The sequence below is a fragment of the Sminthopsis crassicaudata genome, chromosome 1, assembly GCF_048593235.1.
Source record: "Sminthopsis crassicaudata isolate SCR6 chromosome 1, ASM4859323v1, whole genome shotgun sequence".
Taxonomy (NCBI): Eukaryota; Metazoa; Chordata; class Mammalia; order Dasyuromorphia; family Dasyuridae; genus Sminthopsis; species Sminthopsis crassicaudata.
The window spans coordinates 50,475,958-50,501,976 of NC_133617.1; the positions used below are offsets into that span (position 1 = coordinate 50,475,958).

A 26,019-nucleotide genomic window follows, 5' to 3' on the forward strand; every position below is an offset into this window, starting at 1 on the left:
TAAAGTCTCCCCGAATCTATTGATCATCTCATCATGTGATCATCTTACCATGTTGCCTCCTTAATCTTTCAAAGAAATGGGAAGGAATAGGGGCAAAACAAAAGAAAAATATATTGTTTCAGGAACACTTGGATCAGAAGACATTTGAGAGAACAAAGAGGATAAGGCCCTTCAAGAGGAAAATGACAAGCCAAAGTACTTTAGAGGAGGAAAGGAAAGGAAAGGGAATTGAAGAGCTATCACAGAAAAAAGAAACTAGGTTTGACTCCATGATGAAGTAGGAGAACTGAAGAGAAGCAGGTCTTAGTTAAGTTTAAAGGAGTACTTCTTAAAAAGAACCAATGTGAAATGATCACCTCTGGAAATAAAAGTCCTGCATCACTGAAAAATGGATGATCATTTTTCAGGGATGCTGTAAAATGAATTAGTGGAAAGATAGGGAGTCAGAGGTGGCTTAGAATCCTAACTTTACCACTTAGAACCTGGGTGACCCTGATTAAAGGTGACCTTGATCTCCATGATTCAGGTTCTTCTTTTGTAATGCAAAAGGGTTAGGATTAGATGGTAGTTGTAGTCCACTCCAGCTCCACATCTATGATTTACAATTCCTACACAATACAGGTCCACCTAAATTAATAGAAAATTAATGAATGAAAAAGTATTTATTAAATGCTTATGATGGCTAAATGCTCTATGTTGTTCATTCCATCTCTGAAATTCTAGAATACAATTTCCTGTATCCTCCTCTAAAAAGTAGTCAGAGTGATGAGGTTCAGCTCCCCTCAATTCTCTGTCAGGGAGCCAAATGAAGAGGTTCAGGGTTGTGTTCCCAAATGATGAGGTTCAGCACAGGGCAGGGAGTTGTGGGAACCTCTTTGATCGGTGCAGAGGTCTTTCATAAAGGAATTTACAAACCCAAAAAGCTAGACTGGAAAAAAAAAAGTTAACTATTGGCATTGGGAAGTCAGCCTTTGCTATGCATGAATAGAAAGACTGAATTCCTTGGTGGCAAGGTCCCGACAGAGAAATAAAGTTTTTAGTGGAGGAGTCCTGGCAGAGAGAGAGAGAGAGAGAAAAAGAGAGAGAGAGAGAGAGAGAGAGAGAGAGAGAGAGAGAGAGAGAGAGAGAGAGAGAGAGAAAGAGAAAGAGAGAGAGAGAGAGAATATTTCTAGCAGAGAAATCCCAATAGAGAGAGGAATAAGGTCTTGTAAGGGAAATAGTTGAGAAAGATAAAGAAGGGGTAACACTGAAAGAGAATATCATTTCAGTGGCCAGAGGGTTGCAGCTGAGCAAATTACTTTAGGCCTTCTGTAAGGAATGAGCCCCAAGTTGCCTCTTTTTATAATTGAAACCTTGGCTAGAATCTGGGGGCACCTCTTGATGGGGGCTGGGAGCAGTTTGAGCTGGAATCAGAATAGAAAATCTTGGAATTCTTTTTTTTTTTTAATTCAGTTTTTTTAGAACATGAGTGAAGTGGGATCCACTAAAGAGGCAGCCTATTCCATTTTGAAGTAGCTCTGATTTTTAATTAGTTAATAAGCATTTACTAAATACTTACTATGTTCTAGACTCTGAATACAAAGACAAATGAAACAATCCTTGCCCTCAAGAAACTTATATTCTTTTTTTAAATTTTATTTATTTATTTATTTTTATTTAGAATTTTTTTCCACAGTATATATGCATGAGTGATTTTTTAAATAATATTATCCCTTGTATTCATTTTTCCAAATTATCCCCCCCCTTCGTCTACTCCCTCCCCTAGATGACAGGCAATCCCATACATTTTACGTATGTTACAATATAACCTAGATACAATATATGTGTGTAAATACCATTTTCTTGTTGCACATTAAAGAAACTTATATTCTAATGTGCGGAGAGAAAGAGATAGATCACTTGTGCACATGTAAGTGCAACATCCCTTTCTCAAGGAGTTGGGTTGCATCTGAGATTGGTGCTTGCAGGATGAGACAGAAATTCTTGGTATATTTTGATTAGAGAACTATTCAAAGCCAAAACTGTATATGAAAAATCAGTCTTCTCTGCTCATCCTAAAAGAGAATATAGAAATCTAATTTTAAAAAATACTTAAATACTTAAACAAATTCTTAAGGGAGGACACAAGGTCTTCCTTGGTGTGATAAGAAGAGAGGCTACATAGTTCCATCAACACTATTACTTTGACTGCTACTGTCCTGACCAGGAATGAAAAATCATTATATTTGAACTAAGTAGAAGTCACTCAGAAGAGATGCAGAATGATTGTAGCTGTCCAGGGTGCTGAGACAAAACTGGTGACAGTTCAACTTCCTATCCCAATCTGACTCTTGCAGAGTCCATGTCTCTGAGATTATTTAAGAGTTCTTTTCCTGACTGGGACACTGATACATTGTTGGTGGAATTGGGAGTACATCCAGCCATTCTGGATGTTATCAGTTATCAAACTGTGCATACCCTTTGATCCAGCAGTGTTAATACTGGGCTTATATCCCAAAGAGATCTTAAAGAAGGGAAAGGGACCTGTATGTGCAAGAATGTTTGTGGCAGCCCTCTTTGTAGTGACTAGAAACTGGAAACTGAGTGGATGCCCATCAATTGGAGAATGGCTGAATAAATTGTGTTATATGAATATGGAATATTATTGTTCTGTAAGAAATGACCAGCAGGATGATTTCAGAAAGGCCTGGAGAGACTTACATGAACTGATGCTGAGTAAATGAGCAGAACCAGGAGATCATTACATACTTCAACAATAATACTATATGATGATCAGTTCTGATGGATGTGGCTCTCTTCAACAATGAGATGAATCAAATCAGTTCCAATTGAGCAGTAATGAACTGAATCAGCTACCCCCAGGGAAAGAACTCTGGGAGATGACTATGAACTACTACATAGAATTCCCAATCCCTCTATTTTTGTCTGCCTTGCATTTTTAATTTCCTTTACAGGCTAATTGTACACTATTTCAAAGTCCAATTCTTTTTGTATAGCAAAACAACTGTTTGGACATGTATACATATATTGTATTTAATTTATACTTTAACATATTTAACATATATTGGTCAACCTACCCTTTGGGGAAGGGGTGGGGGGAAGGAGGGGGAAAGTTGGAGCAAAAGGTTTTGCAACTGTCAATGCTGAAAAATTACCCATGCATATATCTGGTAAATAAAAAGCTATAATAAAAATTTTTTTTAAAAGTCCATTTTCTGTCTTTGCCATGTGTTTTCAAAATATACCATTCATTACTTGTGTCTGTCTCTGAAGGATTAAATATATATGAGAGGGAGACTATAATCAGTCAAATTTTCAGAGGAAGAGAAGAAAAATGATTTTATGTCTAATTATTAATACTATCAGTTAGGAATATAAGATATATACACACACATATATACAGTTCATATATACATACACATGTAAATATGATGATGTGTGAATGAATGAGATCCCTTCTGCTTGGAGCTGCATGTTTAGAAGCTAACCCCAAAGGCTGTGGCAAAAAGAGGAGGTTTTATTTTTCACTAAAAGGCTTTCACATAGTGGGCATATTTTTTTTTTAATTTTTTTAGTGAAGAAATTTTGCAAAGAATGACTGGCAAAGACCCACTTTATGAGCAAATCTGGGGTAGTTTGAATTGATAATCAGACCAGGATTTCTCAATTGAATGAAAATTTAGAATTTCCTGAATGAAGATGTGACTTCCCAAAAGATTAATGGGAGTTGATTTGCACCTTGAATAAGGCTGTTTATCTCATCCTGGGAGGATGGGTCTTCTCTCTAGATTCCTTGGAGCTTGGGAGATCCTGACCTCTCCTCCTCCTCCTCCTCCTCCTCCTCCTCCTCCTCCTCCTCCTCCTCCTCCTCCTCCTCCTCCTCCTCCTCCTCCTATTTCTCTTCTAAATGTCTCCCTGGAACAGGTTTAAAAGACTCCCATCCTACCTGTAGGGCTGAATGAGAACACTGAACAGAAGGAGACAAAGATAAAAATTCTTCTAATGGGGATGCCTATTAGGAAGCTAGGAAAGAGTAAAACCACACACACAAATGTAGCAGGACATAGAGAGGGAGTAGCTAGTTCTCATCTAACTTCCTTGACCACTATTAGTAAAGAATAAAATAAATTTGCTTGCATTTTGTTTTCTTTCGCATTTTTTCATTTCTGATCTGATTTTTTTTTGTGTGCAGCAAGATAATTGTGTAAATATCTATGCATATATTGGATTTAACATATATTTTCAACATATTTAACATATATTGAATTACTTGCCATCTAGGGAAGAGGGGGGTAAATTTGGAACACAAGGTTTTGCAAGGGGTTAATGTTGAAAAATTATCCATGCATATGTTTTTTTTTTAATCATAGTTTTTATTTACCAGATATGCATGGGTAATTTTACAGCACTAACAATTGCCAAATCCTTTGTTCCAAAGTTTCCCCTCCTTCCCCCTGATGAGAGATAGGAAAGGGGGAACCCCGTTTGGACAGTGCATAGATAGTTCCATGATGGCGCAGTGTCCCCTGTAAATGAATTTACAGGCCCGAAAACCTAGATTGATGATAAAAGGTTGATTGTAGGGATTTAGAAGTAAAGTTTAAAGTAGAAAGACACCAGGGCCAGAAGTGGTTGCTGGTGGGGCAGGAACCCTTACTTGGCCAGAAGGATACCATGCTTGGGGGAAGGGCTCTTCAAAGAGAGAGCTCCAGTTTGGCTCTTTTTATCCTAAAGGGGGCTTGTTCGTGGAGTCCAAAGCTCCTGGCAGGCTGTTTGTGGGATTGGGGAAACCTGAGCAGATAGTGAGGGCAGAGAAAACCCAAGCCAGCTCAGATCCGGTGGGGGCTGGGCCTGGATATCATTGGAATTCAAAAGGATGCTTTTTGACAAGGATTTGTGAATCAAAGTTCAGCCATGGGGGTTGGGAAATCAGAAAGGAAATCTTAAAGGGCCCTCAACCCCCATCACCCTCCCCCCTCCCCCAGATGGCAGGTTGACCAATACATGTTAAATATGTTAAAGTATATCTTAAATACAATATATGTATACATGTCCAAACAGTTATTTTGCTGTCCAAAAAGAATTGGACTTTGAAATAATGTACAATTAGCCTGTGAAGGAAATCAAAGTGCAGGCGGACAAAAATAGAGGGATTGGGAATTCTATGTAGTGGTTCATAGTTGTCTCCCAGAGTTTTTTCTCTGGGTGTAACTGGTTCAGTTCATTACTGCTCTATTGGAGCTGGTTTGGTTCATCTCATTGTTGAAGAGGGCCACGTCCATCAGAATGGATCATCATGTAGTATTATTGTTGAAGTATACAACGATCTCTTGGTCCTGCTCATTTCACTCACATGCATATGTTTTGAAAATAAAAAGCTTTAATAAAAAAGAAAAAGAAAAAATAAAGTAAAACAAAAAGAACATTCAAAATAGAAGAAATTTTCTTTCTTCTTTTTTTCATTTCTTCCTTTCATTTTAACTGAATGACTGTTTGATGCCTTTTGTCTTTATATGATAGTATTGCAATGATATGTTTCTACCCTCACCTTAAATAATATAAACACAGAAATAACTGTTTATATTACAATCATAACTAAATCAGCCAGTTATGATTGTAAACTTCATAAACAATTCCTTAATCAATTTGAGTGGAATGTTCTGATGTTAGATGGGGCAAATGAAAGAGTCATACACACCCACCTTTAGGTTTATATATGTCAACAAGTTTCAAAACCCAAATTCTAGCAAGGTCTAATTAAATGTTGAAGGTTCCTTTGTTGAAAGACTTCTGAGAGGGAATTGCCTGTAGTGAGGATAGCACTTAGTGGTCTCTTCCATTGATTAGGTAATAACTTTGTGAACTTTAAAAGTTCAAAAAAATCTAGAATTCTATTGATATTAGTAATGGTGCCCCCAGAGCATCTTCAGTATTCTACAAGAACATCAACCTTGGGGCAGCTAGGTGGTGCAGTGAATAATAGAGCATCAGCCCTGAAGTGAGGAGGATCTGAGTTCAAATTTGACCTCAGACACTTAACACTTACTAGTAGTGTGACCCTGAGCAAGTCACTTAATCCCAATTGTCTCAGCAAAAAAAAAAAAAAAAAAAAAAAAAAAAAAGAACATCAACCTTGAAGTTTAGCAGGGAGCTATACCCAAGGATGACTTCACAAAAAAAAAAAAAAAAAAAAAAAAAAAAAAAAATTACTTTCAGCAATCAGGAACCATGAGTTCATCCTTTGACCACATGTGCTCTTTTCAGGGATTTTGTGTATGAAAGTGGAGAATTTGCTAATTCTGCCAATTTGATAAACTGGGAAGTTTAGACATGGGGATGGGGGATGGGGGGCAGCTATTTTTATAATAACTGTGTTTACCTACTTCTGGGAATACCTTTTATAAAGTTAATTAATTGTCTGATAATTAATGGAGAATACATTTAATGGGGGATCAGGTCATACTAAAAGTACTAAAAACCTGAAGATCCCTTGGGATTAATCCTAGAATTTTAAAGGAAGAATTAGTTATCCATCTTCTGGGGATTTAGTAGACATTATGAAAGGAGTTAATTGGAGGGAAACTTTGTATTAAATTTCTTGAATTATGTTTTAGTATCCAAAATGCACAAGGAACAGATCAAAAGTCATTTCCTCAATACAGAATTTATCAAAGAATATGAATAATTTTCCAAAAGAAGAAATGCAAATTATTAATAGTCATATAAAGGTCCAAATAATTAATAGAAAATGCAAATAAAGGCAACTCTGAGGTTTAATTTCATACTCAGAAATTTGGCAAGAATGTTAAAAGATTGGAATAGTCAACATACAGGAATTGTGAAAAGATGGGCACACTAGTGCATTGTTGGTAGAGCTAAATATTATTGCAATTATTATGGAAAGTGATTTGAAATTACGCAAATAAAATGACTAAAATTTCTGTATTCTATATAGAAATTGCCCCAAATTTCCAAAATCCAATGCTAAGCATAAAATCCAAGGAAGATAGTATTAAAAAGATAAAGATATGACTTCCATATAAACCAAAATGTTTATAGCCACGCTCTTTGTAATAATAAAGAATTAGAACCTGTTGTGTCACAGTTCTCTTTTATTGTCCTGACTCAGTTTCCCTAAGTGAACTGACTCAATTTCCCTAAATTGGTTCTGCCTCAGTTTCTCTAATTGTTCTATCTCAGTTTCCCTAATTGGTCCTGCCTCGGTTTCCTTAATTGTTCTGCTTCAATCCCTTTAGTTGCAACCCCCCCTTCCAGTTCATTGAGACTGATATAACTCAGGGGTACTTGCTCTAAGGTTATAAATTGTCAATGTGTAAACTCAAAAAGGGGGAATCTAGACTTTCTGTCTATAGCCAGATACTTTTTTACTTTACAGTTTGTTAGAATTTATGATCCTACTCCCCAACCTGTCAGAACCGGATTAATGGTTCCTGCTGGGAGATTCCCGATCACCAGAGTTTGGACTCCACCCCACTGCCTTTGTTTAGCTACTGTGTATAAATATATCATTAAGAACTACACTGGCTGCTGGATGCTGGATGCTGGATTCTTGGAGATGATAGTTCCATTCAGCCCTGGGACCAAACCATGGATCCATTTGGTCCCAGTAAATCTCTTCCTTTCAAATAAATTATTAAAAACTCTCTAATCTCTATCTTGTCTCAGTTTCTCCAGCATTACAAACCAAAGAAGATGTTCATTGATTGTAGACTGGCCAAAGAGTTTGTGGTGCACACATAGAATACTGATGATGATGGAAGTAAAGGGATTGGAACAGCAAGTGGTGGTAGAAATTTAATGAACCATATTGACTCCATCTTGTTACGCAATTTTGGAACCAGCTCAGTTTCCTTTCTATTTAATTATAGGTCAAATCCAATTTCTGTCCTGTGAGAAAATTTTATTTGATTGTGGGAATTGTGAGAGGAAATTTTTGCTTTATTTGAATTTAGCCCTGTATGGCTGGGAAGTTGAAGCACCTCTAACTATTGCTTAGAGACCCTTAACTAAGAACCTTGATTATGCTAATCAGACCTAAAGATTGAGGCAGTTTTTTTATAATTATACATCTCAAGCAACCCGTATGTCTTGTCTAAAAATTGGACTCCTACTGATCAATCAGTTATTGTGTCTGATTGTTCCTCTGATTGTTCACAGACCCTTTTGGATGAGTGAGGCACATCTTCTGATTTCAAAAAATTTTACTTCTTTACTTTCCTCTTCCCTACTTAGAAAGCCCTTAATCTTTTCCTCCAATTAGAAATCAGATTACTTGCTGTTGTATGTTGGCTAATATTTTCTTTTGATTAATTAACTTTATCTGATTAATTGCTTTTAATGTGTAAAAATCTGTCTCCCCTTTTATTCAGGGTCCAACCCAAAGCTGAGGAAGGGGTCTGGTCCTGATATGTTAAATAATTGGCATGCATTGCTTAATAAATTGCTTAATAAATCAATATACTCATAAGGTCAAACTTTTGTTTCCTCAGTCATTTCAATGTTAACCTGCCATATTATACTATAAGAAATTACAGATAATGATAAATACATAGAAATATAGAAAGACTTAGTGAACTGACAACTGATATGAAGTAAGCAGAACTAAGACAACAAAATACAAAATGAATGCAGCAACATAAACAGAAGTAAAACTAAATACAAAACAATTGAAAATGAATGTTGCAAAATTATAAAAAGCAAACTTGGTCTCCTAGAAGAGAAATAAGAAGACATGTCCCTCTGTCATTCCTTTGCAAAGATGGGGAAGGTAGTGGTCCATGAGGGTGGAACATTGCATGTATTATTAGATATGCTATATATACATTTGTTTTGCTGGGTTTTTTCCCCTTTTTTTCCTTTTCCTTTTTTTCATTTTCAATTCTTTATTTTAAGGGCTAGCTCTCTAGGAGGAACAAGAGGAGGAATATAAAGGGGAATCTAGGCAATAAAATAAGAATATATCAATAAATTTATTTTAAAAAAATGTTATATAGCCCTTCAATGCCTTTGTTTTATAGTCTTTTAGCAAAAATCAATGTTGTGCTTTTTTCCAAGGTTTATTCTGCATCTTGCTATAACCATGTGATTTGAGGTATTTTTGTTTTTAATATGATTATGTCATTTTCCTAATTTTGAACTATCCTTGTATCCTTAGTATAAATTCAACTTGATCGTTCAGATGAGTAACCTGGGAGGAGGTGCATATTTTTAATCTTTTTCCTCTAATTTCAATATTTTTGCATCAAAATTTACCAGTGATATTAATCAATCGTTCTCTTTTTATTTATGTCTTCTTTTTACTCCCTAATTTATTAGACCTAAATTGTTTAGTAAAAGAAATATGGCAACATTTTCTTTCTCAACTTTTTAGAATTTGTGTAACATAAGAATATGCTATTTAAATAGTGAAAGAATTCATATGAAAATTAATTTTTTTTCCTTTCAGTGGGCTCTTAATGGCTAATTGAATTTCATTTTCTGTGATTGCTTAAGATCTCTATTTCATGTTCTATTATTTGGAGTATTTTATATATTTATAAGTAATCCTCTCTTTCTTCTAAAATACCAGATTTACCATAATAGTGTAAAATTTGTTAATTCTCTTATTTGTCCTTTCCCTATTTTGATTTCACCCTATTCATTTTTTTTTTTAATTTGAGTTTTCTTCTCTCTCTCTTTTTTTTGCCTTTTTGATTAGGCAATTAGGGTTAAGTGGCTTGCCCAGAGTCACACAGCTAGGAAGTGTTCAGTGTTTGAGGCCAGATTTGAACTCAGGTACTCCTGACTTCAGGGCTGGTGCTCTATCCACTGTGTTGCTTACCTGTCCCTTTCTCTCTCTTCTTTTTCTTCTCAAGTTAGCTTAAAGGCTTATTGATCTTTGCTGCTGTTACTTTTTGGGGTTAAATGATTTGCCCAGGGTCACTTAGCTAGTAAATATTAAAAGTGTGAATTTGAACTCAGATCTCTTGACCTCATGGCTTGTACTTTACCCAGTGCCATTTAGCTGCCCCAAGGCTCATTGATTTTGTTAGTCCTTTCAAAAAATCAGTTTGGAATTTTGTTTATAACCTATCTTTTTTTCTTTTGTTTGTTCAATCTCTAACTTTTAAAATTGTGTGCTTATTGGGGAGGGTCATGTTTTGATATTTTAAGTTTTTAAATTGTATATTCAGTTCATTAATTATCTCTTCTTATTAATTAATTAAACTTTCAGAGATATAATTTCCCCCAGAGAAATTATTTAACTACTTATAGGAATTTTGGTATATTGTACATTATTGCAATTCTTTCACACAGTTATGAACTATTTTATGATGTGTTCTTTGACTCACTCAGTATTTTGGATATTATTTTTCATCTCAGTCTGTATCTATTATTATTTATATATGTTATAATGTGTTTATAATTTTTAGTTTTGCTTTTTTACATATATAAATTTTCTATGCCTTAGCACACAATCTATTTTGTAAAGTCACCATGAAGTGTTTAGAAGTATGTTTATTCAAAATATTAATATTTAGATTCTATATTTTCCAATATAACTCTTAGTTCTGTATGGAAAGAGGCAGGATAGCTCCTGAATAAGTTGGACACTGATGGGCAGCTCTGTTGGTATGGTAATATCACTATGGTAACTGTGCTTTTACAGTCTAAGTGTATAGTCTCCTTCATATGTCAGCTTTTGAAATGTGGCAAGAGAGGGTGCCACTCAAAGTCTCTGAGACTAAAATGACAATTTGTTATTTTTCTTGCTCATTTCCCTTTCTACCAAAGGAGGAGAAAGCTGGTTTACAGGTATCTTTTGCAAGACTTATGGAAGATAACACAAACCTTCACTAAACTATTTTGCTCTCAGTTTTGTTGGAACAAATACCTCTTAACCTTTGAAAAGGAAATTCTTTCTCTTTCTTTTACAAATTATGCAAACTCAGTGTTCAAGGCCATTAGCATTTTAGTTTTTTTTTTTTAGCATTAGTCTTTTTTAATAGTATTTTACTTTTACCAAATACTGCAATGATAGTTTTCAATATTCACCTTTGCAAAATATTGTGTTCCAAATCTTCCTCCCTTTTTACCTCCTTTAGCCTTTACGTCCCCAAGACAATAAGCATATACAATTCTTCTAAATAGATTTCCACATTTGTCATGCTGCACAAGAAAAATCAGATCTAAAGGGGGAAAAAAAAACCATGAGAAAGGAAAAACAAACCAACAAGCAAACAAACAATAACAACAACAACAAAAGGTGAAAATACTATGCTTTGATCCACATTTAGTCTCCATTGGTCTCTTTCTGGATGTAGATGGCTCTTTTCACCACAAGTCTATTGGAATTGCATTGAATCACTGCATTGTTGAAAACAGCCAAATCTATTACAATTGATCATCACATAATCTTGTTGCTACTGTGTACAATGTTTTCTTGGTTCTGCTGGCTTCACTCAGCATTAGTTCATGTAAGATTTTTCTGGCTTTTCTGAGATCAGCCTGCTCATGATTTCTTATAGAACAACAATATTCCGTTACACGTATATATCATAACTTATTCAGCCATTCCCCAACTGATGCACATTCACTCAATTTCCAGTTTCTTGTCACTACAAAAATGGCTGCTACAAAAATTTTTGCACACGAGGGTCCTTTTCACTCTTTTATAATCTCTTTGGGATATAGACCCAGTAGAGACACTCTGTATAGTTTTATCTATGTTTCATAGCCCTTTGATCACAGTTCCAAGTTGCTCTCCAGAACGACTGAATCATTTCAAAACTACACTGTCAATGCACTGATCACCCTTTTTTCTCACATCTCCTAAATATTCATCATTATCTTTTCCGTCATTTTAGGTAAGCTGAAAGATGTGAAGTAATACCTCAGATTTGTCTTAATCTGCATTTATCTAATCAATAATGATTTAGAGCATTTTTTCATATTGAAGAAGGGACCCTGAAATTCCAAAAATCCTTGGAGAGAAACTCTCCTTCATCTCTGCCTCAGTGAGGGACCCCGCCCAAGTGGAACTAGACAGTTTCATTGTTATCAGTCCTTAGGAAAAGAATTCCAACTCTATTCAAAAACTCATTCTATTCACATTCCAGCTCAAGCTGAAACCCAGCTAGGAGAGGAGCCAACTTGGGATTTCACCCACTAGCCCCCTTCAGCTTGTAGCCAAAGCTCCTATTATAAAAAAGCCAAAATAAAATCCTCTCTTTGCAGAGGTTTTAAACATGCCAGGCTATGCCAAGGAGTCTCTGCCCACTGGAATAATATTATTTTCCAGTGCCATCCTCTCTTTATCCTCACCTATTTCTGCCTCTATCAGAATTTCTAACTTTACTTCCCAATCCGTATAATAAAACCCTTTTATCAATCTAGGTTTTCGGGTCTGTAAATTCCTTTACAGAGAATCTCCCCACCGCCAGAAGGGGGTTCCTTGCGCCAAATCCCAAGGGGGTGCAGGGGAGCCAAACCTCTCCATTTGGTTCCCTTAGCCTCGCACCTGCCACTAGACCTTATCATTTAACTCCTTGACCACCAGAACCCCTAATCTCCTTTTGGTTCCCTAAATCTAGACCTTATCATTTGGTTCCCATTAAAGGGAACCCCAAAACCTCAACCTCATCTATAAGAGGAGAAATGCTTTAATTTCTTCATCTGAAAATTGTATGTTTATATCCTTTAACTATTTACCGAGTGGGAAGCCTTTCTGCATTTTAGAATTCACAACGAAAGTAAAACATTTTTTTTAAAAAATTGAAATCCCTACCCACGTTGACTACTGACTTGTCTAGTTTCCTTTGAGTAGTGACGTCATACTCAAATAGAAATGGGTTCACCATACTGTACATAAGATCCTTGCAGGCCATTTATTGACTCAGAATACCACAGATTTAATTTTAATTAAGTTGCTCATAAATGTTTCTCATTATACATTTTTTAGGATGTGTTATTTGACCCACTCAATGCTCAGGATATTATTAAATCATCTTTTGCAATTTACATCAAGCTGAGCGTTTTGAACCCTGACGGAAGTGATGAATTACAGAGGCATCTCGTGAAGACTGAATGTTAAACAATGACAAGATCACCACTAGGTTGACAAGAGGATGACGTCATTTCGGCCACTTCGCTACCCGTTCTGCAGCGGGCTTCAAAGAGGAATTGACAAAGAAGCGCTTTAAAAATTGTTAGCTGGTTTGTCCACTGTCGGGCACCGTAGAAGAGGAAGGATTATACTAGAATGGCTGACCCTGGGCCGGGGAAGTAGGAAAAGCAGCCGGCGTAAACTTCGGCCCCCATTTTGGAACTAGGAGGCTTCCCCACCCTAACCCCTCTCCGACAGGAAAAGACGAGCCAAGCCGGGCCGAGTCGCCATTTTCCGGCTCAGTTGTAAACTAGAAAGTCACGCCAGCTGAAGCCTCGCGACAGTTGGCTTCCGGGGGGCGCTCTCGCTCAGCTCCGCCCAGCTGGGTCATGACATCAACAAAAGGCGTCGGCGCCGTCTCCCCTCTCGTCGCCAGTGACGAAGTCTGCACGCGACGTGGTCCTGAGCTCGGGGAAGGAGGTAGGAGGAGACGGCGGCGACGGCGGCGGGGCCTGTGGGTGGGGGGGACCGGGGTGGGGCGGGGCCAGACTGTGGAGGGGGGCTAAGGCTTTGGAGCCCTAGAAGGCCCCAGGGAGGAGGGCTCTGGGACTGCTGCTAGGGACAGCGGAGGGGATGGCTTGGGCTGAAGGAATTTGAGGGGGGCGTTAGGAGAAGGAAGAGCCGGAGGCAGGAGCATGGGGAGGGGGAGGGGCTCCGGGCTCCCATTCATTCATTCGTTTCTGGGGTTCGGCGGGCTTTGTGTTCGAGGTCTAGCTGGATGCTGACGGTAATGACCGCTGACCTGTCTTACATGGGCGACCCCGCTGGGGACCGCCTTTTTTAAAGGACCTGGCGGGGCTCTGGGGGCCTGGAAGCCACGAGGTCTCTGGCCTGTTGCTGACTCGTGACACCGGGCCAGTCAGTCAGCATTGATTAAGCTCCTACTGTGCGCCAAGCCTGGGCTTGGGAATGCAAAGGGAGAGCCGGGCCCTTCTCTCGGGGAGCTCGAACTCCGAGGCAAACACGCACCGAGTTATGCGGGATAAGTTAGAGACGCCCCACGAGGGAAGGACGCCCCACGGGGCGGAATCTCTCCGAGACCTGAGGAAAGCCAGGGAATCCTGGGGGAGGGGCGTGGGAGCGCTCCCGACTGTGGGACCGCCGGTGAAAAGGGCTAGAGGCCGGTGTGTCACTGGTAGCAAAATGGAGACGTGGGGGGCGGCAAAGGGGAGCAGACCGGGCAGTGACCCTATCCGAGCTGCACTTGAGGAACACACTTTGGCGACTGAATGGAGCATGGACTGGAAGAGAGGATGGAGGGGGAGACTTGTGGCAGGGAGACCAACCAGCAGTTCTCAAGTATGAGATGTCTTATTCCAGCGGTCCTCACACTTTTAAATGGGGGCCGGTTCCCTGTCCCTCAGGCCGGACTAGAGTAAAAACAAAAGCTCACACTCTGTCTCCGCCCCTCAGCCCATTTGCCATAACCCGGCGGGCGCATCTGGCCCCCGGCCTGCCGTAGTTTGAGAACCCCTGGTTTAGGGCATATATGAGGGTCCCGGCATTTGAGGAGAATAAGAGGCAGACGCTGACCTCAAGATGGTAACTATTGAGAGCCCCTTGCATGTCTCTAAGAATGTAAATCTTCACCTGGGAGTTTGCCACACTTACCGATGTTTCCCAATGGAGTCACAGGTTCAGTTTCTAAGTCTTTGTCGATGAGGAAACCAGGAGCTGAGATGACGTAATGAATTGACATTCATATGATAGTAGCAAGTTTACAAAGTACTTCCCTTTCCTGTTCTGAAATTTAGAACCAAATCTGCCCTTGTTCCTGGTGGGAGTGTGTCTGCCTCCACACCCCATTCTAGAGCTTTCCTGACACCTTTGTTAATAACAATAGCACTCATATAGTGCTTCAATATTTGTAAAAACTGTATGTATTGTCTCATTTGATCCTTTTTGAGGGAAGTAGTATCATTAACCCCATTTTTTATATGAGAATACTGAGGCTAAGAAAGGCTGAGTCCCTCTCCCTGGATCACATAGTGCCTAGAGGACGGGTCTAAAGCCAACCCTCTATCCACCTTGCTCCTCGATGTCTCCCCTTATAAGCCTTTTTAAGAGAACTTAAAAAAAAATCTTTGAATAACTGTAATATGGCAGCTGCTTTTGTAATCTTGTGTTTTATGAATTTAAAAACATTCTGAGGAGGGCTTTCACTTCAGGGACGGGATACAAAAAAGAACTCTCCTTAAGGGAAGGAACCATTTTTATTATGAAGTAAGCACTTAGTAAAATTTTCATTCATTCATATGAGGAAGCAGGCCTAGAGAAATTAGAGTGACTCACCTAATAATGGTTGTCATTTAATGCAGATTCTAATACTAAGGGCTGTAAGGTGGACACTCCCCTTCACACATTCTCCGACCTCACAACCATGTCTGAGTTAAGTTTAACTCCATTTTACAAATTCAGAGGCTTGGTGCTCAGAATATAGACAGACATTAAAGGGGGACTTTTGTGAATTAAATATTAAGGTATTTACTGTCTTACAAAAAAAGAAACAGGCTCAGAGCTGGGGATATAGACTGAAATTAAAAAGAGACGCCCTCCAGAGATAAAGCATGAATAAGTATGGACAAAATGTGTTCAGTCTCTGTGTCTATCTGTAAAATAAATATAGTCTAGTAGGCATCAGAGCAGGAGTCAGGTGGAAATCAGAATCCCAGTCCGTTGCTTTCACTGTTAAACCAAATTGAAGACAAGGACAACAGGAAAGGAGGGAGAGCTCACCTTTTGCTGAGATCAAGAATATTCAGAAGAGTTCTTAGAAGGTGTTTTGAGTTACTCCTTGAAGGCCCGGAGGAGATGGTATCCAGGTATAGGAAACAGCCAAAGCTGGAAACTATAATACCTTCCCTCAGACCTGAAGCCTCTTCCCCTAAAGGCCCTGGAGTCTTTTCTCAGCTCCTGACTCCAGCTAAGAGCAGGATATTTCCTTTAAATTTCCTGTCCACCCTGTGGGCTAAAGATCCCTGCAACATGCCATCAACCCCTTTGACTCCAAGTCTGATTACCTTTGAAGGGCTGTTTTAGGAAAGGCAGGATTAGACTCATTCTGCTTTTTTCCAAATAGGATAATGGGGACCAGTGAGGAGAATTTGGACTAGGGAGGAGGATCACTTCAGTTCAACATAAGGAAAAGTTTCCTACCTATTATTAGAACTGACCAGTGGTAGGCTAGGCTGCCTCCAAAGGTGGTGGATTATTCTTGACTACTTGTCAGGAATGTTGTAGAAAGGATGAGACTTGCCTTTGCAGCCCCTTCAAACTTCGATTCTCAGACCTTCAGCTTTCTGGAAGAGGGGGCTATTTGGACTTATAGGACAATAGGGTGACACAGAATCAGACCCTAGATACCCACTTCCCTTCTCAGAGCCTCACATTTTTCTCCTGTGAAAGATTTAACAAGATGATTTATATGATCCTTTCTAGCTCTGACAAATTGTGTGCTTAGGATGTTAGATGGAAATGCCCAATAAAGAGCTGCTTGAACTATTTCTGATGGGCATAAACTCTTTTCTTATACTGTTTCAGATTGCCTCAATAGTATGAAGGAAGCTGGGGGGAGAGGGGGAGACGATTCTGGCTATAAAGTTGTGGGAAAACACATAAGCCACAGTGTGGGAAAGAAAAAATATCTTTCTTCCCTTTAAGCTTGGTTTCAGAGACTTCCAGAACATCCAGAGCCCTAGCCAATGATAGGTCAAGGAGACAGAACCGGTAGGTGGAATCGTATTCAAATGTTTCTTAGAACCATTATTGTATTCAAATGTTTCTTAGAACCATTATTAAGAGTTTCCTCTTAATAATGTTAATAAGAGCTAACATGTAGTTTATGTGTCCTTTTTCCTTAATCCTCAGAATCTTGTGAGCGGGTACTGAAGTTACATAAGAGCTGGGCCCTTGAATCAGGTCTTAGGCTAATATCTTACCTTCACTATCTGTTTGACCTCAGGCTAATCACTATGTGACTTCTTAATTCTCATCTATGAGATAGCACTCTGGGGTGTAACTTGGGATCCAATTTTTAAAAAATATTTTGTTTTCCCTCTAATTACACATAAAAATAATTGTAAACTTTTTTTTAATTGTTTGAATTCCAAATTCTATCTCTTCCCTCCCCTTCCCTGAGCCAATAAGCAATCTGACATATATATGCAACCATGTGAAATAGTTGTATATCCATCATTTTATGCAAGAGGACTTAGAAAAAGAATGAAAGAAAAAGGAGAATAGTATGCTTCAATCATTATTCCAATAATATCATTTCTTTGGAGGCAGATAGTATTTTTTATCAGTTCTATGAGATTGTCTTAGTCATCGTGTTGCTGAGAATAGTCAAGTCATTCACAATTCATCATGCCATGTTGCTATTACTTTGTCCAGTGATTTTCTGGTTCTGCTCACTTCACTTTGTTTTCAATTCATGTACATCTTTCCAGGTTTTTCTGAAATCATCAGGACCCAAAGAGCTTGTGGAAGAAATGGGTAGAGGTGGGGGCAGAGGCATTTGGAGTTGAAGTTAGTGAAAGGATTCATAGTCTGCACTGCTCTTGCTGGGGTTTATTTTACCTTTGTAAGGAGAGGTAAATGGAGGCTTTCTGAGATTTCTCTCCATGCTGACTTGTAACAAACTGAAGTCTCTTTCATCCTGAAAAAACTCTCCCTACATCCTCTCAGCCTATCATCCTTTTTCTTTCTTCCTTTTTTTACAACCAAATTCTTACCAAAACGCTCTTTACTTATATCTCAACTTCTCTTTTCACTCTTAATCCTCTCAGGTTTCTAACCAATTTAGAACTATCCAATGCTGTCCAAAGCGAAAAATATTCTCTTAATTGTCCAGCCATATGACTTTTTCTCAATGCTCACCCTTCTCTTTTCTAGAAGGATTTATACTATTGACTGCTGTTTCTTCCTGGATACTCTCTTCTCTGAGTTTTCATAGTTTGACTCTCCCTCTCAGTTGTGAATTTTTTATCCATATCCCAGCCTCCAATTCTGGGGATATCCTATGGCAGTGGGGCCAAACTCAGAAAAGGGGTTCTATATAATTTTTTTAAACTTAGACTTAGAAAAACTTAAAAAAAACCACAAAATATACTTTAAAAAACCCTTTTTTGTTGTGTATTTTTACTTATTTTATTTTGTCATAACATTTTTGTTATATATTTTAACTTCTGTCTGTTGCTGTGCCTTTTTTTCTGCCTAATCGGTACTCTTCAGAGAGAAAAAGATTAGTGAATCAAGACTTTCCTTCTGACCATATTTCCAGTGTCCCTAGTATCCAACCTCCCTTGCCAAGAGTAAGCACTTAATATTTTACACCTGGTTATGACCTTCACATCTTAGTGATTCTGAATCCCTGCCTCATCTTCCAAACCCCAGTCCCATCACCTGGTTCTTTATTCCTGTCACCCTCAACCTTTCCACCCCAAAGTTCTAACCAACCACTATCACCACTTCTAGTCTTTCCACTGTGCCCTCTGAAATTCCTCTTCATCTTTAATCTTTTACTTTTCCACTCCTTTTGTCTACTAGCTTTTAATGAAACCTTGTTTCTCCCAGAAGACAACCTGTCCAGCTACTTTTTCCCAGTTCTGACTGTACCTTCACCCATTCTCAGTTCACTGTTTGAGGAGAGAGGTTGTAATATTCCTTATTCTCCATTGCCCTTTACAGGTTCTCTCCCATCTGTCATCTCTTTGGAATCTCTCCTTTAAAGTCCATGCTGTTCATATCTACTACCCAGTCAAAATCCTGGTAGGTGTTTTCTACAGATTCCCCTCCTATCCTGCCTCTTTATCCTCCCCCTCTCCCTAATGACTTCCCTTCTTCCTTAATGAGCTCAATACCTGGCTCATAGTTTTCTCTCATGCTCACATCTGCCCTTGTACTAGGGGACTTCAACATAATGGTTCTCCTCAGTCTCTAACTATTCATTTCCTCAACCTACCCACTTCCTGTGAGTTACTCTTCCATCTCCCCTCAGCCACATACAAAGATGGTCATATCTTTGGTCTTCCTGTCACCTACTAATGCATTACCTCAAGAACTTCAAAATCCCTGTATCTGACTGTAACTTATTGGCTTTTTACTTCTCCTTGTGTCTTCTCATACCAAACTCTACTCTTTGTCTACCTGTGTGATTCTTGACCCCTTCAGTTCTCTTCTAGACCGTCTCCACTAGGCTTAGGGTTTGGTTAGAGTTAACTCTCCAATCCTCAACTTGATGAAGCAGTTCAACTCCATGCTATTTTCCTCTCTAGATTGCCTGGTCCCCTTATCATGTCACTGATTATGCTCTCCCTAAAATCCCCCATTTGTCATCATTTGTCACATGTGCTTCTGAACAGAGGTGAAGGAAATTCAGTCACTCTGAGTCTGTTACAAATGATGTTACCCAACCTCAACTGGACTCTCACTGCTGCTAGGCAATCCTGCTACCACCATTAGCAGTTCTTGCACATCTTTTCACCCTTTTTCAACCCTCCCAGGGTTCCCCTATCACCTCAGCTAAAATCTCATCTCATATTTTACGGGGAAAAAATGAGTCCATTTAGCCAAGGGCCTCTTTTTCTTCCTTCATCCTCACCTTACCCAGGTATCTTCTGTCACCTTCTCCCCTATTTGTCTCACTTGATAGGCTAATTTATTTATTCAGAGGAATCCCATTCCTTCTCCTTCAGCTTATTATTTTTGTCATTTTTACTCTGTCTCTTATTTTCAGCCTCATGACCTTCACATCCTACTGATTCTGAATTCCTGTCAATCATCTTCCAAACCCTATTCCCACCACCTGGTTCTTTATTCCCATGCCCTTCAGCCCTCTCACTCCAAAGTTTCAGCCAATTACTATCATCACAGTTTTTCCCTCTATTGCCTCATTCCCTAGTTTCTTTCCCCATTCTGGAAAAACCCTCACTCGGCCCTTCTATCCTCATTAGCCGGCAACTGTATCTTTTTTGTCCTTTGTGGCTAAACTCTTTGAAAAGACTATCTAAAACAGGTGCTTCCACTACTTTTTCTCTCTTAACTCTTTACAATCCAGCTTCCGACTTCATTATTCCACCAAAACTTCTCTCTCCAAATTACCAGTGATCTCTTCTTTGCCAATCCCAGTGGCCTTTTCTCAGTCCTCATTCTCCTTGACTTCTCTGCAGCCTTTGCCATTGATCTCTCCCCTCTGGCCCCCATTCTCTTCTGAATGTTTAGGATACTGATCTCTCCTGTTTCTCTTCCTCCATCTGATTTCTCTTCCTCAGGATTCTTTTTTGATCCTCCTCTAGATCATACTGCTAATCCTAGGGCCTCTTCCTTGGACCCTCTTCTCTTCTCCCTCTATACTCCTTCACTGTGATCTCCTCAGCTTCCATAGATTTAATACTATCTCTAGGGTGATGATTCTCAAATCTACCTTTCTGCTCCAGTCTCTTGGCTGACCTCCAATCCCCCTTATGTCATCTTCAACTGGATGTCAATAAACATCTCAAACTCGATGTGTCCAAAACAGAACTCATTTCTTTTCCCCAAACCCTCCCTTACTCCTCCCTGCCCTCTTACTGTAAAGTTGCTGGAAACCTAGGAATTATCCTGGATTCCTCCTCACTGTTTGCCACCTCCTGCTCCACCCCTTCCCATATCCAACCTGGTATTCAGACCTGTCAGGTTCACCTCTGCCATAGAAGCTCTCTTCTGTCCTCTTATCCTGCTGGCACTCTGGCCCATCTTCCATCTCCCCTCAAGCCACATAGAAAGATGTTCATATCTTTGGTCTTGCTGTCACCTACTAATGCATCACTTCAAGAACTTCAAAATCCCCTGCTTCAGATTTTATCCTTTCTCCCCAATATTCATGACATCCAACTCCTTTCTACTTGAATGGATCTCAGACATTGTTATTCTCAGCACAGTATTCCTTGCAGTGAGCAATCTCAGCACACTGACTGTTTAGATTGGCAGCACCCTGGGAGAGTTGGGAAATTCATTTATACACATTTTCCCTTCAATAAGAACAGACATTTTTGTTCTTGGCATGTTCATGGTCTGATGTGTTTTGAGGTTACAGCATATGTCTAATAGGCAAATTTTGTTTATTTTGTGAATAAAATGTTTTATTTGTAATAACAGGACAAAATTTTGCCACACACCTAGTTAAAACACCAATACACAGACTGTAGCACGATTTTTGAGAGCCTCTGCTCAGCTCACAGTGCCAGCAGCAAAATACAAACCTTTGTACCCTCTTAACCTCCCATTTATCTCCCTCTCTAACCTGTCCTTCCCACCTGCTGCCAAATGAAATGTCACTGCCCAAGAAGGTCTAGGACTTCCCTGGTGCCTGAAGATCTAATAAAAAGTTCTGTCAAGCCCTTCATTCTTCACAAGAATCATTTGACCTCTTGGACCCTCAGTTTTCCCATATGTAAAATGAGGAATTAGGACTAGATGGTCCGCCCCAGTGCCAACCCTCCAAATGCTAAGTAAGATTGCTTCTCGAACAAACTGTTTATTCTAAATAACTCCTTTTCTTTGTCTTATTGAAAATGGACTTTTTAGTTGACCTAAATCACAAGCTGGTTCCTGCCCATTTCTAACTGGAGTTTGTAACATGCCCTCCTGGCAGTTAGAAATGGCGCCTGAACGTGGACGCATCAGGAATTATCAGGTTTTGAAAATATTTAATATTCAGAATTAAGATTCTGAAAGATCCAGTAGAAACGCCACTTAGGAGGGAAGGCAGAGAGATAATATGGACCCACGTAACTCTGGGATCAGGCTCAAGGACACAGCTGAACATAATGCTTATATAAAGAGGTTAAAGAGCGCCATGTTAAAGAGAGCGACTGCTGTCTGCAGTGGGCTTATAAAGGGCCTGTGAGGTCACACACACAGCCAATCAGCGAGAGAGTCACCCATTACCAAGCTATCTCAATGTGGCCAAGATCCCACCTATAGGGCAGTCCTAATATCCACAGAGATTACTTCCTGGGGTACTCAATCTCCTGTTGCACTGTGGTGCCGCCCATTTAAAGGGCCCTTACAATTCCCTTCTCTTGTTTTACAGGAACCGCATCCTTACAGGAGTCTACTTGACTTCCCTTCTTACTATGTCATATATAATATTCCATCTCCCCCTACCCCCAATTCCTGGAAATTCCTGTTTCTATCTAGGCTCACAAGTGCTTCATTTTTTCTACATGAAGCCTCTCTTAATCTTCAAAGTTGATAGCATTGTCTCTCTTGGACTTACTTACCTTTACGTATTTTGTGTGTTTTCCATAACCTTATTTTTGTGTATTCTGTCTACCCCATTAGAATATAAGCCTGTTGAGAGCCTGGGACACTTTGTTTTATCTCTGTGTCCCTAGCATGCTTGGCACACAGTAGGCATTTTCTGGTTGAAATTCCTTCTAGTCTCACGCCCATCATCTCCTCTGGTTTTAATCTGTGGGTTCTGCCACTAATCTGCTTGTGACTTGAATCATTTGACCTCTTGGACCCTCAGTTTTCACATATGTAAAATGTGGAATTAGGACTAGGTGGTCTGCCCCAGCGCCAACCTTCTCAGTGCTAAGTAAGATTCCTTCTCAAACAAATTGTTTATTCTATATAACTCCTCTTCCTTGTCTTACTTAAGATGGACTTTTTAGTTGACCTGAATGACCCTTAAGGTTGAGCTCTGCTTTGGAAATGGAACCGATCCCATAAGTCTTGCTGGTCCCCCAGACAGGTCTTACCTGATTCTGCACTGAGCTGTGGTAAGGCTAGTGTCATACCTATGAGGGTGGGGACCTGTTGTGGCTTTCTAATGGACATTAGGGTAACACCTGTAAGGCACCCCATGGAATCTTTCATTTTTTTCAAGCTCCAAGCCTCCACTACAGTAGCCAAGAGCCCACTTGGGGCCTCGGAAAAGGTGGTCTGTCTGCATGTACATGAGTGTTAGGGTAAGAATGTACCATTCATATCACATTGCTATCATGTGCTTTACTCTGTGGAGTCTGTGAGACAGGGAAAGGAGGGAAAATGGTTATTTTTTTGCTTTTGTAGTATTTTAGCCTTTTATTTGTACATCATATGCAATTCTGAGTATACTATTCCCCCTTGCAGCCTTTATCAAACCTTCTTATATAACCAGAGTTTAAAAGGAAATTAAAACAGGTTGGAGAACCTCACATTTATAGTAGCTGACTTCATGTACAATATAGTCCATACCAAGCATACCCAACTCCAGTAAAAGGGGAAAGGTGCATTTTTTTTTTTTTGTATATTTAAAAGTTTCATTTTTATTGATATCTTTTGTTCTAATGTCTAAATTTTCAAATATATTTCTCTCCCAATATCCAGGAAGCTGTCCTATTAACCACCAAGGGTTTTTTTTTTGTTTGTTTGTTTGTTTTTAAAGGAAGAGAAACAGTCCAGCAAAATGGATGAACAAATCAACCGTTACTGACAGTATAGATTTTACTATATTCCATACCTCTGCACAACGGGCCTAGAAGGACATTTTCCTCAGCCTCCTTCCTGGGTCCAGCATGCCCATTACATTGATGGCATCTTCTGATAAGCCTTGGTGGTGGATAAAAGACTGAAGTGCTCGAGGAAACAGGTTCAGTCTCTCAAATGGGCCAATTGCCCAGCATATTCCTCACTTGAGGACTGGACCTCAAATACAGAGGGAGGTATACTTTTATACATTAAAAACAAATAAGACAGTTAATTAAAAGGAAACAATTCAATATTAGGTGATCTAATTTCTAATTGGAGGAAAGATTGGGAGAGGGAGAGTAAATAGGTGCAATTCCCTGAATTCAGAAAAACAGGTGGCCAATCTCCTCACCCCCTCCCACCAAGTGATGTGAACAATCAAAGAAACATGGAAACTTCCTTTTTTTTTTTTTTTTTTTTTTTTTTTAAACATTTGATTACTTTTTTTTTTTTTTTTTTCCTGAGGCTGGGGTTATGTGACTTGCCCAGGGTCACACAGCTAGGAAGTGTTAAGTATCTGAGACTAGATTTGAACTTGGATCCTCCTGAATTCAAGGCTGGTGCTCTATCCACTGCGCCACCTAGCTGCCCCACATTTGATTACTAAGGGGCAGTTCTCATATGAGACATGGGTTACTTGAGATGTCCAACTGAGAAAACTTTGTTATCATTCTTTGAGTTTGATTGGGTTTCTGGTCAGGTCCTTGGTTAAAGATCTCTAAGTAGCAGGAGGAGTGGCCCACCTTCCCAGCCCCAAAGGGCCAGGTGCAAACAGTACAATAAGGTTTTCTCCCAATTTCCACAATTGAATAAAGTTTTCTCAAAAGACAGAAGTTGGACTAAACCCATAATTGAATAAAAAAGGGAACTGAGCCAGCTCCAGATTGGATCACAAGATGGAGGCAAAGTGGCTCACTCAGTTCCCACAGTTAACCCCTTTTTGTCATAATCCCCTTAATTCCCTGAGTTTCCTTGTGCTGGTAGAGCAGTCTTTCTATTTGTGTGGCTGTTGTGTTCTGTATGTTGTTTTCCTGGTTCCACTGACTTGAGTCACTCCGTGTGTCTTCATGTGAGTCTTTCCTGTCTCTGTTTAGTTATAAATGCCATAAGACTTTAAAGAATGTTGCATTGGGACCCTGGATTCCATTTTTTTCATTAGGGTTTGATAGTCTCCTTTCATGGGGTTCTCAAGAGTTCTGAGTGAACAGCAAAGTGAACACTAATCTCTAATTTACATGATAAATTTAAACTTTGCAATGGTACTTTTCCCATCTATTATTTAATCTGATCCTCAAATCAGACCAGGGAGGGAGATAGGACTAGGATTAATTTTCCCCTTTGACAGATTGCCAATGGTGTGTGAAGGTCACCCTGGGTTTTTCAAAGGCTGTGCCAGGGGAACACAAGCTTCAGCAAGCCCTTCCAGTCTGAAAATGAGTCCAGGGATGGCGAAAGGTGCCATCTGTCCTGGGGTGGGGACAAGCCCTGTGTATTCCAGGACTGGCTGAGCTGAGCATGGGTGCTTGTCCCCTGAACTGGGCTGCCTGATTGTTTGGGCCACAGCTACACCATAGCAAGTGTCTATTTAGGCCATGAAGAGCCCTGACCTCTGCCAGTGGTATGACTGCCAACCCAGACTGCTGAAATCACTTTTTATTTTTAATTATCTACACTATTTCTTCGACTGAAAACAAACATTTTATCCTTTCTCCACAACATATCTAACATCCAACTCCTTTCTACTTGACTGAATCTCAGACATTTTTGTTCTCAGCACAGCATTATTTGCCACTGTTTAGATTGGCAGCACCCCGAGAGGGTTGAGAAACTCATTTATGAACAGTTTTCTCTTCTCTAAGAGCAGACATTTTTGTTCTTTGCCTTTACTAGTTTGATGTATTTTGAGATTACCACATACATCTAATAGGCAAGTTTTGTTTATTTTGTGAATAAAATGTTTTATCTGCAGTAACATGACAAAATTTTGCAGCCTATCTAGCAAAACACCAAATATACAGACTGCAGCACACCTTTTGAGAGTCCTTGCTCCTCTCATATTGCCAGTACCATAGTGCAGACCCTTCCCATAGACAGTGGTGGAAGCCTGTCTATCTATGTTTTTATCAGGCATGCCCTTCTGAGTGCATCAGAACATTGTCTTTATTTTCCAGGTAACAAGGTTTTTTAAATGTAGGTTTAACGTTTTTTTTTTTTTTTTTTCTCTCCCATAGCCCCCCCAGACCCACTGAGCAATTATTTTCCAAAAAACCCTCAATAAATATCTGCGTAGGCAAAACAAATTCCATTATTATCAGTGTCTGAAAATGTGTCTTTGCATTTTAAATTAATCATGTCTC

At 39.4% G+C, this 26,019-nt stretch overlaps 1 protein-coding gene across 5 annotated transcripts in view; it reads left to right on the forward strand.

Annotated features, from left to right (window-relative positions):
* Nucleotides 1-13,466: 13,466 nt before the first annotated feature.
* CCDC124 (coiled-coil domain containing 124) overlaps nt 13,467-26,019 on the forward strand; it is a 40,204-nt gene continuing 27,651 nt past the window's right edge. Inside the window, exons 1-3 of one of the 5 annotated variants that reach the window (XM_074302315.1) lie at nt 13,540-13,585; nt 16,826-16,891; nt 23,580-23,856. The gene's annotated coding sequence lies outside the window, so the exon portion shown is untranslated. Of the gene's footprint in view, nt 13,586-16,825; nt 16,892-18,858; nt 18,935-23,579; nt 23,857-26,019 lie in introns of those variants that run through there. The other 4 variants (XM_074302308.1, XM_074302318.1, XM_074302301.1 and 1 more) reach the window with 4 other exon arrangements.